Source organism: Triticum urartu, chromosome 1A, assembly GCF_056163025.1.
Source record: "Triticum urartu cultivar PI428250 chromosome 1A, HENAU_Tu73, whole genome shotgun sequence".
Taxonomy (NCBI): domain Eukaryota; kingdom Viridiplantae; phylum Streptophyta; class Magnoliopsida; order Poales; family Poaceae; genus Triticum; species Triticum urartu.
Window position 1 is genome coordinate 476,650,385 of NC_141873.1, and position 15,389 is coordinate 476,665,773.

Here is a 15,389-nt window from a genome sequence, read left to right on the forward strand (position 1 = left end):
TATTTGAAGTTTGTTCCGTACTGCACCTTCTGGTTTGATCTTGGGAAGGACTTTCACTTTAATTTTGGTCAATTCACTGAGAACTATAAGCTGAACTTGTATGTGTATGCACATTTTAGAACCTGTTAGTGCTATTGTGGAAGTTCACATTTAGTATCAAAACTTTACAACACCAGGCATAATCAAACTTATAGTGATCTTGAGATTTTATGAGGCATTTTGCACAAGCAATATAGAAAAGAAAAGTTTGGAATTTAACGTGTTACAGTACTTCTTTCATTCAAATTTAAGTTGCACGGAAGGTCTACCTAGTATAAATGCAAAAATGAGAACTTGCTTCACATATAAATCCATCAATAATATTTTAGTTTGGAATATACATAATTATTAAGGTTTTGATAACTCAAGGGTAAGCAAGTTGTTATGGAATCCACTTATGAATTCATGGGGTTGCAGGGACATAGAGTTTGTGCACTGGTTCTTATTAAACTGATTAAAGAAATTTGCCGGGTTAACAACTTTCTCTTCCTTCCCGTTTGCATGTTCCATAAGCTTCATTTGTTGTGATGCCATCCATGCTATGGTCTACATTCTTTATTCTGGCAGTATGTTGTAAATTGGCAGACTTATGCGCATTATTTCCAGGAATTGCAACTCCACCATTATTTCTAGAACCAATGTCACTTTTAGTTGATAGGTTTTAAAAAGGACGAGGTATGGAACCTTCAATTTATGTCATATTAGGGATGAAAATGGAGTGAAAACTTTCCGCTTTTCCGGAGAAAAATGAAACGGAGAGGAAATGTGAGAACAGAAATGGAAATTTGCAAAACGGAAATGGAAATGGAATTTTTTATGCGGAAACGAAAACAAAAATGAAACCGTGATTTCTGGTGGAATAGACGTGGAAATGGAACTTTCCGTTTCCGTGAATATGGAATTTTTGTTTTTACTATAGGCCTATGGCTGCATTGTAGCCCAACCACCAAACAACACACAATGACACATTGACGAGAATGAGCAGAATAGATAGTCTGAGGCCCAACTTCTACTACCACATACGTACTCAACTAGACCCTACACGCAATTGTCCAGCACTCCTAGAATACTATGCTAAGTTGCCGACGTAATCATATTATTTTGTAGCCATGATAACAATTCTTTAAATTTGTTTGTGTTGTGTGTATTTTTCTATGGTTCAAGGGGATTTTAACTTCCGGTAAACGACCACTTCTGTTTCCGGGTCCCCTTTGTATTCGCTCTATGTTTGTTTCCGGTATTATCCGTTTCCGGGGTTTCTATACTTGTTTTCTCTTTTCGATGCTGCCTGTCGATGATGTTGATCCCATCATAATACTGCGTCTCCACTACTCTTTCCCGTTCACATCCCCTCCGTCCAGCACATGCTTCTGTGCACAAGAACGCAACACGCTTACATCGATCGATTCAACAGTCAATCAAACATCAGAAATTTGAATTCCGGGAAAAAAGAGAAGAAGGCGTCAACCTGGGGCTTGGCCTCGAGATCGCGGAGCCTGCGGACCCCCGGCGGGTCATCTCCAGTGGCCACCTCGACAGTCCACACAGCCCGCGCCACCGTAGGACGGGTCGCTGCGTGGCGGCTTGACCGGGCATCTCAGGGCGACGCTATCGAAGTGCCTGCGCGCCTGGGCCTTCACCCGCGCCGCCTCCTCCAGCGGCAAGTGCGGTTCACTCCGCGCCGGCCACGTCGTCGCCATGGCTTCACTCCTCTCTCGTTGGCTCGCTCGGTGGTCACCTGGAGTCTTCGGTTCCAACCTGACCGAAAATGCCAAACGAAGGCCGAGCTCCGCAAACACAACGACTTTAATATTGCAAAATTTAAATTCATACTTGAAATTTTAAAATATACACATAATTAAAGACATAGCATACATATGTGCAAATTATCATGATGCAATACTTTAAAATGAGAGCTACACAAAAAATAGCTTTTCAGCACATGTATTCTTGATCCTCATAGTTCATAAAAAAATTGCGGCTTGCAATTCAAGATATTTCATCATAAAATTAGACACACATATACATTAAATCCTTGCATACTTGTATATTTTTTCAGAATTTTCTGAAACTTAAAGGTACAAAATTTTGAACTTTTCAAAATAAAGACCTCCATCACTACTGGAATTGAGTTATACACCGAGTGCCACGGACACTCAGCAAAGGGCCTATCCCCGCCGGCAAAGCCTTTGTCGAGTGCTGGACTCGGCAAAAGCCACCTGGCGTACACCTCTCAGGCAAACAGGAATTTGCCGGGAGCCAGGACATGGGCACTCGGCAAAGAGTTTGCTGAGAGTCAAACAATACAACTTGGCAAAAAAGAAGTGGCTAACGGACAACAGATGGGGACAGCGGTTGCCACGTGGCGCATCTTTGCCGACTTGGCTCTCGGTGAAGACCCTGACACCCAGGGTACATGAAAACTCCAGTAGTGCATGAAGCTCGGCCTCCAAAACACTCTACTTGTGATCGTTATCCTAATCTGCCCTTGTTATGCTGAGATTGGGACGGCTAACACGTGGTGAGCTCGGGAGGCGAGTGATTATTCACGTGGGTCGGTCGGTTCATCCAAAGACACTAGTAGAAAACAGGGTTTTAGTCCAGGCCGGGTCAGCCCATTAGTCCCGGTTCAGTCTAGAACCGGGACCAATGGGGGCATTGGACCCGGTTCGTGGGACCAGGGGGCCGGCCGGGCCACGTGGGCCATTGGTCCCGGTTGGTGGGACGAACTGGGACCAATGGGCCTCGCTCCTGGCCCACCACCATTGGTCCCGGTTGGTGGCTTGAACCGGGACCAAAGGCTCCCCTTTAGTCTCGGTTCATGCCACCAACCAGGACCAATGAGGTGCCTATATATACCCCCTCGCGTAAGAGTAGAGCACACTGCTTTGTTTTTTTCTAGCCGAGGGGGAGAGGGCTTGGTGGTGCTCTAGCTCACCTCCTATGCACACAAGGTGTTCGATGGAATGCCCGAGCCACACTACTTAAGATTTCTCCTCTCCAAGCTCGACCTCCAATCTCCATTTTCCTCAATATTTGTCTAGGTTTAGCGGTCCATCACGCCCCGTCCCCGTCTTCACCGCCGTCGATCACCCGCGCCGAGCTCATCGCCGGCACCACCGTGGTGAGCCTCTTGTTCTTATCTTTTTTCTAAAAGGAAAAATATTCTTACTTGTATGTTTACATAGATACTTGTATTATTTTCTTACTTTTATTATTGCATCTTATATAGTGCGATGGTTTTGGTATCCGCCCCCGTCGTCCCTCGTCCTGTGTATGATTCAGATGTGGTATGTATATTATCTTTATAACTATTGGTTCATTTATAGTTTATGAAAATTATGCCGACCAACGTGACATAGATTTTATTTATGTAGGATGTATGTGAATCGGAAATGCCAACCGACCCTATTGTCGAGAGGTTAAATTTAGTTGAAGAAGAAAACAATTTGTTGAAGGAAAAAATAAAAAAAATTGAGGAGGAGAAGATGATATTGGAGTTGCATGTTGCGGATGTCGTCGATGATCACAAGATCAAGATGGATGCAATGCGCTTGAAGATTAGAAAGATTAGAAAATATGCCATTCATACCGAGGCTTGGTATCATTATGCCATTGGATCAATTGTTACCTTGGTTGCGATTATGATCGCATTTGTTTTCGCATTAAAATGTTTTACATAGTTTCAATGTATGGTTTAATTAATTAGATGCTCTGGAGAGCTATATGTTGTTAGATGAGAACTATGTATGCACTTTGGTTTTAATGTGATGATGAACTTTTATTAATTTGGACACTTAATTATATATAATGCACGCAGATGAACCGGCAATGGATGTACGGTGACAGACACACCTCCGAGTACATTAAGGGCATGCATGAGTTTCTCGATGCGGCTGAGGCAAACAAGCAGAATGGTTTTATGTGTTGTCCATGCACTGAATGTGGGAATACGAGGTCTTACTCTAACCGGAAAATCCTTCACTCCCACCTGCTTTACAAGGGTTTCATGCCACACTATAATGTTTGGATGAGGCACGGAGAAATACGGGTTATGATGGAAGACGGCGAAGAAGAAGAGTACAATGACAACTATGTGCCCCTTGAATACGGCGATGCTGCAACGGGGGGAGCTGGTGAAGATGAAGAGGAACCAGACGATGTGCCCAATGATGCTACAACGGGTGAAGCTGCTGAAGATCAAGAGGAACCAAACGATGTGCCCGATGATGATGATCTCCGCCGGGTCATTGTCGATGCAAGGACGCAATGCGAAAGTCAAAAGGAGAAGCTGAAGTTCGATCGCATGTTAGAGGATCACAAAAAAGGGTTGTACCCCAATTGCGAAGATGGCAACACAAAGCTCGGTACCGTACTGAAATTGCTGCAGTGGAAGGCGGAGAATGCTGTGGCTGACAAAGGATTTGAGAAGCTACTGAAAATATTGAAGAAGAAGCTTCCAAAGGATAACGAATTGCCCGACAGTACATACACAGCAAAGAAGGTCGTATGCCCTCTAGGATTGGAGGTGGAGAAGATACATGCATGCCCTAATGACTGCATCCTCTACCGCGGTGCATACAAGGATCTGAACGCATGGCCGGTATGCGGTGCATTGCGGTATAAGATCAGACGAGATGACCCTGGTGATGTTGACGGTGAGCCCCCCAGGAAGAGGGTTCCTGCGAAGGTGATGTGGTATGCTCCTATAATACCATGGTTGAAACGTCTGTTCAGAAACGAAGAGCATGCCAAGTTGATGCGATGGCACAGTGAGGACCGGAAGAAAGACGGGAAGTTGAGAGCACCCGCTGACGGGTCGAAGTGGAGAAAAATCGAGAGAAAGTACTGGGATGAGTTTGCAAAGGACCCAAGGAATGTATGGTTTGCTTTAAGCGCGGATGACATTAATCCTTTCGGGGAGCAGAGCAGCAATCACAACACCTGGCCCGTGACTCTATGTATGTATAACCTTCCTCCTTGGATGTGCATGAAGAGGAAGTTCATTATGATGCCAGTTCTCATCCAAGGCCCTAAGCAACCCGGCAACGACATTGATGTGTACCTAAGGCCATTATTTGAAAAACTTTTACAGCTATGGAATGCAAACGGTGTACGTACGTGGGATGAGCACAGACAGGAGGAATTTAACCTAAAGGTGTTACTGTTCGTGACCATCAACGATTGGCCCGCTCTCAGTAACCTTTCAGGACAGACAAACAAAGGATACCACGCATGCATGCACTGTTTAGATGACACTGAAAGTATATACCTGGACAAATGCAGGAAGAATGTGAACCTGGGCCGTCGTCGATTTCTTCCGACCAACCATCAATGTCGAAAGAAAGGCAAGCATTTCAAAGGCGAGGCAGATCACCGGAAGAAGACCGCCATGCGTACCGGTGATCACGTACTTGCTAGGGTCAATGATTTACACGTAATCTTTAGAAAGGGTCCCGGCGGACTAGCTGTTTCGAATGACGCTGAGGGACACGCACCCATGTGGAAGAAGAAATCTATATTTTGGGACCTACCCTACTGGAAAGACCTAGAGGTCTGCTCTTCAATCGACGTGATGCACGTGACGAAGAACCTTTGAGTGAACCTGCTAGGCTTATTGGGCGTGTATGGGAAGACAAAAGATACACCTGAGGCACGGGAGGACCTGCAACATTTGCACGAAAAAGACGGCATGCCTCCGAAGCAGTATAAAGGTCCTGCCAGCTACGCTCTTACGAAAGAAGAGAAAGAAATCTTCTTTGAATGCCTGCTCACTATGAAGGTCATGACCGACTTCTCGTCGAATATAAAGGGAATCATAAATATGCCAGAGAAAAAGTTTCAGAACCTAAAGTCTCATGAATGCCACGTGATTATGACGCAACTGCTTCCGGTTGCATTGAGGGGGCTTCTACCGGAAAACGTCCGATTAGCCATTGTGAAGCTATGTGCATTCCTCAATGCAATCTCTCAGAAGGTGATCGATCCAGAAATCGTACCAAGGCTAAGGAGTGATGTGGCTCAATGTCTTGTCAGTTTCGAGCTGGTGTTCCCACCATCCTTCTTCAATATCATGACGCACGTCCTAGTTCATCTAGTCGAGGAGATTGTCATCCTGGGCCCGTATTTCTACACAATATGTTCCCCTTTGAGAGTTTCATGGGAGTCCTAAAGAAATATGTCTGTAACCGCGCTAGGACAGAAGGAAGCATCTCCATGGGCCATCAAACAGAGGATGTTATCGGGTTTTGTGTTGACTTCATTCCTGGCCTTAAGAAGAGATGTCTCCCTAAATCGCGGTATGAGGGGAGACTGACTGGAAAAGGCACTCTAGGAAGTGACTCAATAATATGGAGGGACGGATATTCTTGGTCTCAAGCACACTACACAGTTCTACAGAACTCTACCTTGGTGACCCCGTATGTCGATGAACACAAGAACAGTCTGCGCTCCAAACACCCGGAGCAGTGCGATGACTGGATTACATGTGAACACATCAGGACTTTCAGCAGTTGGTTGGAAACACGTCTCAGAGGTGACAACACTGTTTGTGATGAGCTGTACTTGTTGTCCAGGGGACCATCTTTGACTGTATTGACTTACAAAGGATACGAGATAAATGAGAATACATTTTACACGATCGCCCAAGATCAAAAGAGCACCAACCAAAACAGCGGTGTCCGCTTTGATGCAGCAACCGAGAGTGGAAATGACACATATTATGGTTACATAGTGGACATATGAGAACTTGACTACGGACATGATTTTAAGGTCCCTTTGTTTAAGTGCGAATGGGTCAATCTGTCAGGCGGCGGGGTACAGGTAGACCCACAGTACGGAATGACAACAGTGGATCTGAAAAATCTTGGGTACCCTGATGAACCATTAGTCCTAGCCAATGATGTGGTACAGGTTATCTATGTGAAGGACATGTCTACCAAACCGAGAAAGAGAAAAGATAAGGAAGCAAATACATCATACAATGAGCCAAAGCGCCACATAGTTCTTTCAGGAAAAAGGGATATCCTGGGAGTGGAGGGCAACACAGACATGTCTGAAGATTATGAAAAGTTTCATGAAATTCCTCCCTTCAATGTCAAGGCTGACCCAAGCATCCTAATAAACGATGAAGATTATCCATGGTTACGGCGCAATAAGCAAATGACACAAGCGAAGAAAAAGTGAAGACTTTCTCCTGCAACTATTATGATGATACCATGCCAACTTTGTAACACACGAGTATGCTATGCCAACTTTTTCAGAGTTCATTTGGAAATTATGAATTTAGGTCGAATTTTATCTATAGGTGCATCTATGTTCATTTTTTTAGTAAAGTTAATCACAAACTTGTGATTCACACAAATTTCAAAAAATTCAAATTTTAACTATTCAAATTTGAAAACTAATGGCACTAACAGAAAATTTATAATTTTTCTAAAACTAATTGCACTAACAGAAAGTTTATAATTTTGCTGACCTAAAAGCAAAAAGGATTTAAAAATAAAGCAAAAAACAAAAGAAAATAAATAATACAGAAAACAAAACAAAAAAACTGAAAAAAATAAAAATAGCAACATTAAGTATTTTGTTGTAAGTAGAAACAAAATAAAATAAATAAAGCAACAAAGAAAACTAAAAAACTAAAAAAAAAATTCAAATTTGAAAACTAATGGAACTAACACAAAGTTTATAATTTTTCTAAAACTAAAAGCAAAAAGAATTAAAAAATAAAGCAAAAAACAAAAGAAAATAAATAATGCAGAAAGTTTATAATTTTTGTGACCTAAAAGAAAAAAGAAATCACTAAAAAACTATAAGTATTTTGTTCTATAATATTTGTTATGACTAACTAAAATTACCAAATTGAGTATAATGATAAAACACAGTAATATTAAATATCAGGAAAAAGAATGACTCAAAAATCAATTTTTATAGTAAAGTTATTCATAAACTAGTGATTCACACAAATTTTAAAAAATTCAAATTTAAACTATTCAAATTTTAAAACTAATGGCACTAACAGAAAGTTTATAATTTTTGTGACCTAAAAGAAAAAAATCACTAAAAAACTATAAGTATTTAGTTCTAAGTAGAAATGAAAAAACAAATAGTAAAAAAATGCCACCTACTGGGCCACCACAGCCTGAATACGACTAGAAGCCCATCCATGGGCCAGGATTCAGGCCTGCAGAAGGCCCAGCAGGCCCACAGGCAGAGCGGTGTGAGATTAGGCCCAAAGGCCTGCAGTTCTGAGGAGTTCAATGAAGAGGGCGGGGCAGCGCTTATAAACAGGTGCGACCGCTCCTCAGCTAGCAAGGTGGGACTAAACATCCCATCGCACCGCGGCTTTGGCAGATGCAGGCCTTTGGTCCCGGTTGATGGCACCAACCGGGACTAAAGGGGGCATTGGTCACGGTTCGTGGCACAAACCGTGACCAATGCCCCCCCTTTAGTCCCGGTTGGTGCCACCAACCGGGACCAAAGGCCGCCGATTCCCGCCCTTTGGGCTGCTGAAAAGAGGCCTTTGGTCTCGGTTGGTGGCACCAACCGGGACTAAAGGTGGCATTGGTCCCGGTTGGTGCCACGAACCGGGACCAATGATCTTGGTATATAATCAGGATTTGTGAAAATTTCAGTTTCTCATCGACCATTTGCCCCCGACGACGCCGCCAGGCTGCCCTGGCGCCGTCCGCCGTCCCTGCAGTCGCCCCCGACCGCACCGTTGCCGTCGCCCGTGCCTCGCCGTCGGCCGTGCCCTCGCCCGACGCCGCTCGCCGCCCTGCCCCAACGCACGTCGCACGCCCCGGCCCGCCCATCGTCGTCGCCCTGCCCCGCCCATCACCGTCGCCCCGCCCCGCCCGTCGCCCCACCCCTGCCCCGCCCGTCGCCGTCGCCCAGCCCGCCCGTCGCCGTCGCCCTGCCCCTCCGTTGGTCCGGCCCCCTGTTTTTTTCATATATTATATGCTTGTGTATATTGTGTATATTGCTTCTTTGTGTATATTATGTATATATGTCAGTATATATATTGTGTATATTGCTTCTTTTCAGATTTTTTTCATATATATGTTTGTATTTTGTATTTTGCTTTTTTATAAAAATGTATATATGTTTGTATGTTCTCTGTGTATATATGTTCATATATGCAAAAGTTAGATTTAAATATTTAGAAAAGGATTATCTATATATGTTCTCTGATTTAGTACATTTTAGGTTAGTTTCATTTCTAGAAAAGTTTTATATATTTAGGAGAGGAAAAAGGAAAATAAGAAGACAAAAAAGGAGAAGAAGAGGAGAGGAAGAAAAGGAAGAGGAGAAGAAGAGGAGAGGAAGAAAAGGAAGAGGAGAAGAAGAAAGGAATAGAGGAGAAGAAGAAAAAATAGAAAATCTTTTTTTCTTCTTTTTTTTCTTCGATCTTCTCCTCTATTCCTTTCTTCTTCTCCTCTTTTTATTTCTTCTTCGTATTCTTATGTTTTATCGGATCTGTCGTCGTCGATATACCCCTCCCGATAACTTCAACACGAGGGAGGGGGGGTCGATATACCCCCTCCCGATAACTTCAACATGAGGGGGGGGGTCGATATACCCCCTCCCGATAACTTCAACACGAGGGGGTCGATATATATACCACCTCCCGATAACTTCAACATGAGGGGGGGTCGATATACCCTAAATAGCAAGTATCGTGGGTGTGAGAAACATGTGGCCGTTGGTGTCGGACACTACATCCACTTCCCACAATTGACGCGCGACCCGCGTCACCTATGGGAAGTGGATGTAGTGTTCGACACCGACGACCACATGTATCTCACACCCACGATACTTGCTATTTAGGGTTTCCTCTACCGCTCGGCGACCCTGACCCTCGACGACCCTCATTCCCGATAAAAAAAGAGGAAGAAGAAGAAAAAAAGAGAAGAAGAAAGAAAGAGAAAACCCTAAATAGCAAGTATCGTCGATGTGAGATACATGTGGCCGTCGGTGTCGGACACTACATCCACGTCCCACAAGTGACGCGGGCTTTGACGCCCACGTCACTTGTGGGACGTGGATGTAGTGTCCGACACCGACGACCACATGTATCTCACACCCACGATACTTGCTATTCAGGGTTTCCTCTACCGCTCGGCGACCCTCGACGACCCTCGTTTCCGCTAAAAAAAGAGGAAGAAGAAGAAAAAAAGAGGAGAAGAAAGAATAGAGGAGTTCTTACTCCTCTACTCTTTCTTCTCCTCTTTTTTTATTCTTCCTCTTCTTTTTTTATCCTTGAAGCATTGTCGTGGCCACCCCAAACCCTAGAGAAGCAGCGTCGAGGCCACCCCAAACCCTAGAGAAGCAGCGTCGAGGCCACTAATTAATATTACTTCTACGTTTGCCACTAATATATTCATCTATCATGTTTGAATAATAATTGCCATGTTGTAAATATTTGTAGAAACTATGGACACCGCCCGAGACGAAGTACAAGAAGAGTTGTTGGGGGACATAATCGCACGAGGAAGTGATGCCGTCTGCTCGTTGTTTCTCAACGACACCGATGGTCTGGAAGCAGCTGGCTATGATTATGATGGCTCCGGTGACCTAATGCCGGTGCAAGGAGACCGTGAGGACGGCTCCGGTGACCCAATGCCGGTGCAATAAGGAGACTGTGATGATGTCTCCGGTGACCGAACCGAGTCTGGCCAGGTATATATATTAGTTAAGCTTCTGCTGACTAGCTAATTGATGCATTCATTGTTTTGGTATGTACACATATTAATTAAGTCTTTATTCTTTTTTCTAGCCCTCCGGATCGAACACAACTTCGGTAAAGAGACGAGGCCCGAAGAAAAAGTTGAGCTCGGATGAGAAGTTTGAGATCATAGCAATCGCGCCCGACGGCCAACATATTGAACCCCTCTGGACAAAGAGCGCATTTGTTGCTCAGTGCGGGGTTTTGGTTAGGGACAAGATCCCGATCAGCATCCAGCAATGGTTAAAGCCGGCTAGAGAAGAGCCTGAGGTGTCTTATGTCAATGATATGCAGAAAAATGATCTTTGGACTGAGCTGAAGTCAAATTTCACCCTACCGCCAGAGGATGATCCAGAGAAGCCAATTAAGGAGCAATTAATCAAGTCTTTTGCTCTTAAGAAGATGGCAGAACTATTCAGGAGGTGGAAGAAAGAGCTGAATAAGTTTGTCGAAAATAAAGAGACACCAGAATTCAAGGGCAGATATGAGAAGATCAGAGATCACTGACCCGCATTTGTGGCCCACAAGACATCGGAAAATAGTAAGAAGATGTCGGCGACAAACAAGCAAAACGCTGCGAAGAAGAAGCATCACCATCGCACGGGGTCAGGTGGCTACCTCGTAGCCCGGCCTAAGTGGGCCAAGACTGAGAATGATCTGGTTGATAAAGGGATCGAACCAGAGACAATTAACTGGACAAACCATTGCCGGACTTGGTTCTTTGGGGCTGGCGGAACCTTGGACCCTGTATCAGGGAAGTGCATTTGGACGAATGATCAAATGGACATACCAGTCAAGAAGCTTCAGCAGTATATCGAAGCAGCGCAGCAAGGGACGTTTGTTCCACACAGAGAGAACGACGAGATCACAATGGTCCTCGGGAATCCTGAGCACCCTGGACGGACACGAGGCACGCCAGGCTCCATTACGTGGAAGGTTGGGTTTCCGGACGCAAGCGGTTACAAATGCCAGGAGAGGAGGAAAAAAGTGCAGCAGACCCAAATGCAGGCGCTGCAAGCAAGGGTACAAGCGATAGAGGAACGAGAAGCAAATCGCAGCAAACGAACTGCCGAAGCTTCCCCCGAAGCTACCCCGCCATCTCAGCGGAGAAGCAGCGTGGCTTCCACCGAGCTGCTTTAGCCGGAGCATGTCTTGACGGCTCCTTCCAGCTATCCCGTGGATGCTATCACGGAGTCTCAAAATTGCCACCTTATGACGCAATGGATTAATATGAAGGTCAAGGCGGCTGTTGGCTCTGTTTTTCCTACTGAACCCAGCGCAACTTTTCACTGCCGGCCGATTCCAGAAGGATATGCTAGGATGATGATGGATGAAATAACGGAGGGATTTGAGGACCTCCAGCTTGACCACCCTACCAGTGAAGGGGAGACTCGGCTGGGTTCTGCTCTGAAGACTCCATGCCTATGGCGGAAGGAGCTCATCAACCTTCCGAACTGGACGCCTCCACCTCCTCCTCCTCCTCCGGTGAGTTAGGGCACTCCGCCTCCTCCACCGCCTCCTCCTTCGAAAGTGACGATCAGGGCACTCGGTCGGCTCCTTCTCCGGTGCGTGGCGGCACTCCGCCTCCTTCTCCGCCTGCACCGGCGCGCCCGAGCAGCCAGCCTCCTCCTACTCCGCCTGGTCAGCAAGGGCAGAAGAGACCTGCCGCCACTCCGGCTGCTCCGGTGCGTCGTAGTCCTTCTCCTCCACTTCGTAAGCAAGTAAAGAAGACAACTGCTCCGTTTGCTCTGCCGGCGTCTTGCAGTACAGCCAGAGGCGGGAGGACATACAGATTCGGTCCTTCTCTGAAGACTCCAGATAAGTTACCATACGAGAGGACCCCGGAGGAGAACGCCGGGATCACGCGAGAAGAAGTGAGGAACTTCTTTGAAGGGGTGAAAGCAAAGAAACATCCACCTCCGGAGGAGAAGGTAGATCCGGTGAAAGCGAAGCGCACTCTGGCTTCCTGACAAAACCACCCAACACTAGTAGAAAAGGGGGCTTTGGTCCAGGCCGGGTAAGCCCATTAGTCCCGGTTCAGTCCAGAACCGGGACAAATGGGTGCATTTATCCCGGTTCGTGCGGCTAAGGCATTAGTCCCGGTTCACCTGGGCCCTTTAGTCCCGGTTCGTGCCATGAACCGGGACTAAAGGGTGCGATGCCCATTAGTCTCGGTTGGTGGCACCAACCGGGCCTAAAGGTCTAACCTTTAGCACCGGTTGGTGCCACCAACCGGGACTAATGGGCTTTGAGGCATTAGTACCGGTTCATGGCACGAGCCGGTACTAAAGGTCCCATTTTCAAACTCCCCCCCCCCCCCCCCCCCGTGGACCGCCTTTTCAGTTTTAGAAAAAACAAAAGAAAATGATGGAAATGTCAATAAAAATAAAATAAAATAAGTTTCACATGTGATATGTGGTCTAGTTGTTGGGAAAATTTACAAATATGAATTTCGACTTTATTTACAAAATCTCTCTGGAATTTGTAAAATGGGCATAACTTTTGCATACGAACTCGGATTAAAAAGTTTTTTATATGAAAAATCATCTACTCGAAAAGTTACATCCGATGGAGACGGCCTATGGCCGGTTTGCAAATTTCTAGAATCCTCAAATTCCAAAAGGAAAAAAAGTTATGCTCAAATTTCAGTTTTTTTAAATTTTCAGTAAATCTGGTCAAACTATGGTCAAACTACTTATTCAAGAAGTATTAGTGTTACTAAATAATTATTCAAGAATATTAGTGTTATTAAATAATTATTTCACCTTTTTTTTAATTTTGGTCAAATCTGGTCAAACTATGGTCAAACTGTGGTCAAACAATTGTCAAACTACTTATTCAAGAAATATTAGTGTTACTAAAAAATTATTGTTTTTTAGAACAATAGTTTTAAACTCAAACAGTGAAATATGTGACTTCATGCTCAAGCTAAATTCCTGAGGGTTAATAGGATTGACATCTTACTATTGTCAGGAAAACAACAAGTGCAGACTTGGAAACGAGGGAGAATAGAACCCGAAAGTTAAGCGTGCTCAGGCTGGAGTAGTGCGAGGATGGGTGATCGTTCGGGAAGTGAGATGATTTGGAACGATGAGGGATGATTAGAGATTAAATTGAGCAGTGATGAGGGGTGATTAGAGATTAGAGGTTAAAATAATTCAGAAATTTGAAAATAAAAAAAATTCAAAAAAAATTAAAAAATTCAAAAAAAATATTCAAAAAAAAATTAGGAAATTTCCTTTAGTACCGGTTGGTGTTACCAACCGGGACTAAAGGTGGACCGGCCACGTGGAGGGCCTTTAGTCCCGGTTCTGGATTGAACCGGGACTAAAGGGTCATGGCATTAGTACCGACACTTTAGTCCCGGTTCCAGAACCGGGACTAAAGGCCCTTACGAACCGGGACTAAAGGCCTTTTTTCTACCAGTGCAAGTCTCCGCCGAAAGGAAACTATGAGCGCATTATTGGAAAGGAATTTGCCGAAGCGGAGCGGTCGGGAAGTACTGTCAGTGATCAAAGGCTGAAAGAACGACGAGCTGGGAAACAAATTGCCCAGCTCGGCGAACAAGCGAAGCAATCGTGCCCCCCGCTCAAGGTGCCTAGCGACATCGTCGCTAATGATTCGAGGATGGTGCCCGGTTATAGCAATCTTGGCGATTACCTGCCCGACGATGTACATTATGATTTCATGGAGGTGCAGATACAAAGATACGAGTACGGGAAGCCTCTCGTCAAAGATGAAAGATGTCTATCAACGATGATACGAAGATTGCATGATTGGTACTTGAAAATCTACAGAGAGTCTGGGGGGAGGAGTACTTTGTATGTGAGAGTTAAAAAGGAGCATGACCTCGTTGGAATTGAACTATTGCCTGTTCCATTTGAGGAGTTCTTTCAGTTTTTCAATCAATTGGCCCTCGATAAAGCAACGGTCACCTGCTACTGTCTCTAAGTAGTACTACTTCTGTCATTAAGTCTCTCTATATAGCTCAGCTCTTTCATTGCATGTATTTATAATTATCCTCACTATATTATGTAGATTGAAGATCGCCGAATTGAAGAAAAGACAAGTCGGTGATATTGGGTTCATTAACACATATCTCATAGATGCAACTGAGGTTAAATTTCATGCTGCAGATACCGAGGCCAACTTGCTACGATCGTTGGTAATAAATGAAAACAAAGATATAATACTCTTTCCTTATAACTTCAAGTGAGTGTTACTGTCTTGTGCGTATTCGGTTTCCCTTATATATTAGTCAAGGTTATAGTAATGTAACTGATGAGTTATGCATGCGTGTGCAGTTTCCACTATATTCTCCTAGAGATTAAGCTTGAGCAGGGACTAGTAACCGTCTTAGACTCAAGACGAAAAGATCCCCAGGACTATGCGGACATGACTCAAATGCTCGAGAAGTAAGTTAAATCGATCATTATCCACCATATCAGCAACTTTGTTCATTTCCTGATATATCAAGTAATTGTTTTCTTTGTCTGGCAGGGTTTGGAAAAAATTCACCAAAAAAGCTCCAGGACTCCCGAAGAAGCTGCAATTTAGACACCCGAAAGTAAGTACTATAGTAGCATGTTCCGCGCATCTCCTATTGATTCAAGTGCTAGTT

At 44.6% G+C, this 15,389-nt stretch overlaps 1 pseudogene; it reads right to left on the reverse strand.

Moving 5' to 3' along the window:
* Positions 1–1,066: 1,066 nt before the first annotated feature.
* Positions 1,067–1,739, reverse strand: LOC125532925 (uncharacterized; annotated as a pseudogene).
* Between the last annotated feature and the right edge of the window lie 13,650 nt (positions 1,740–15,389).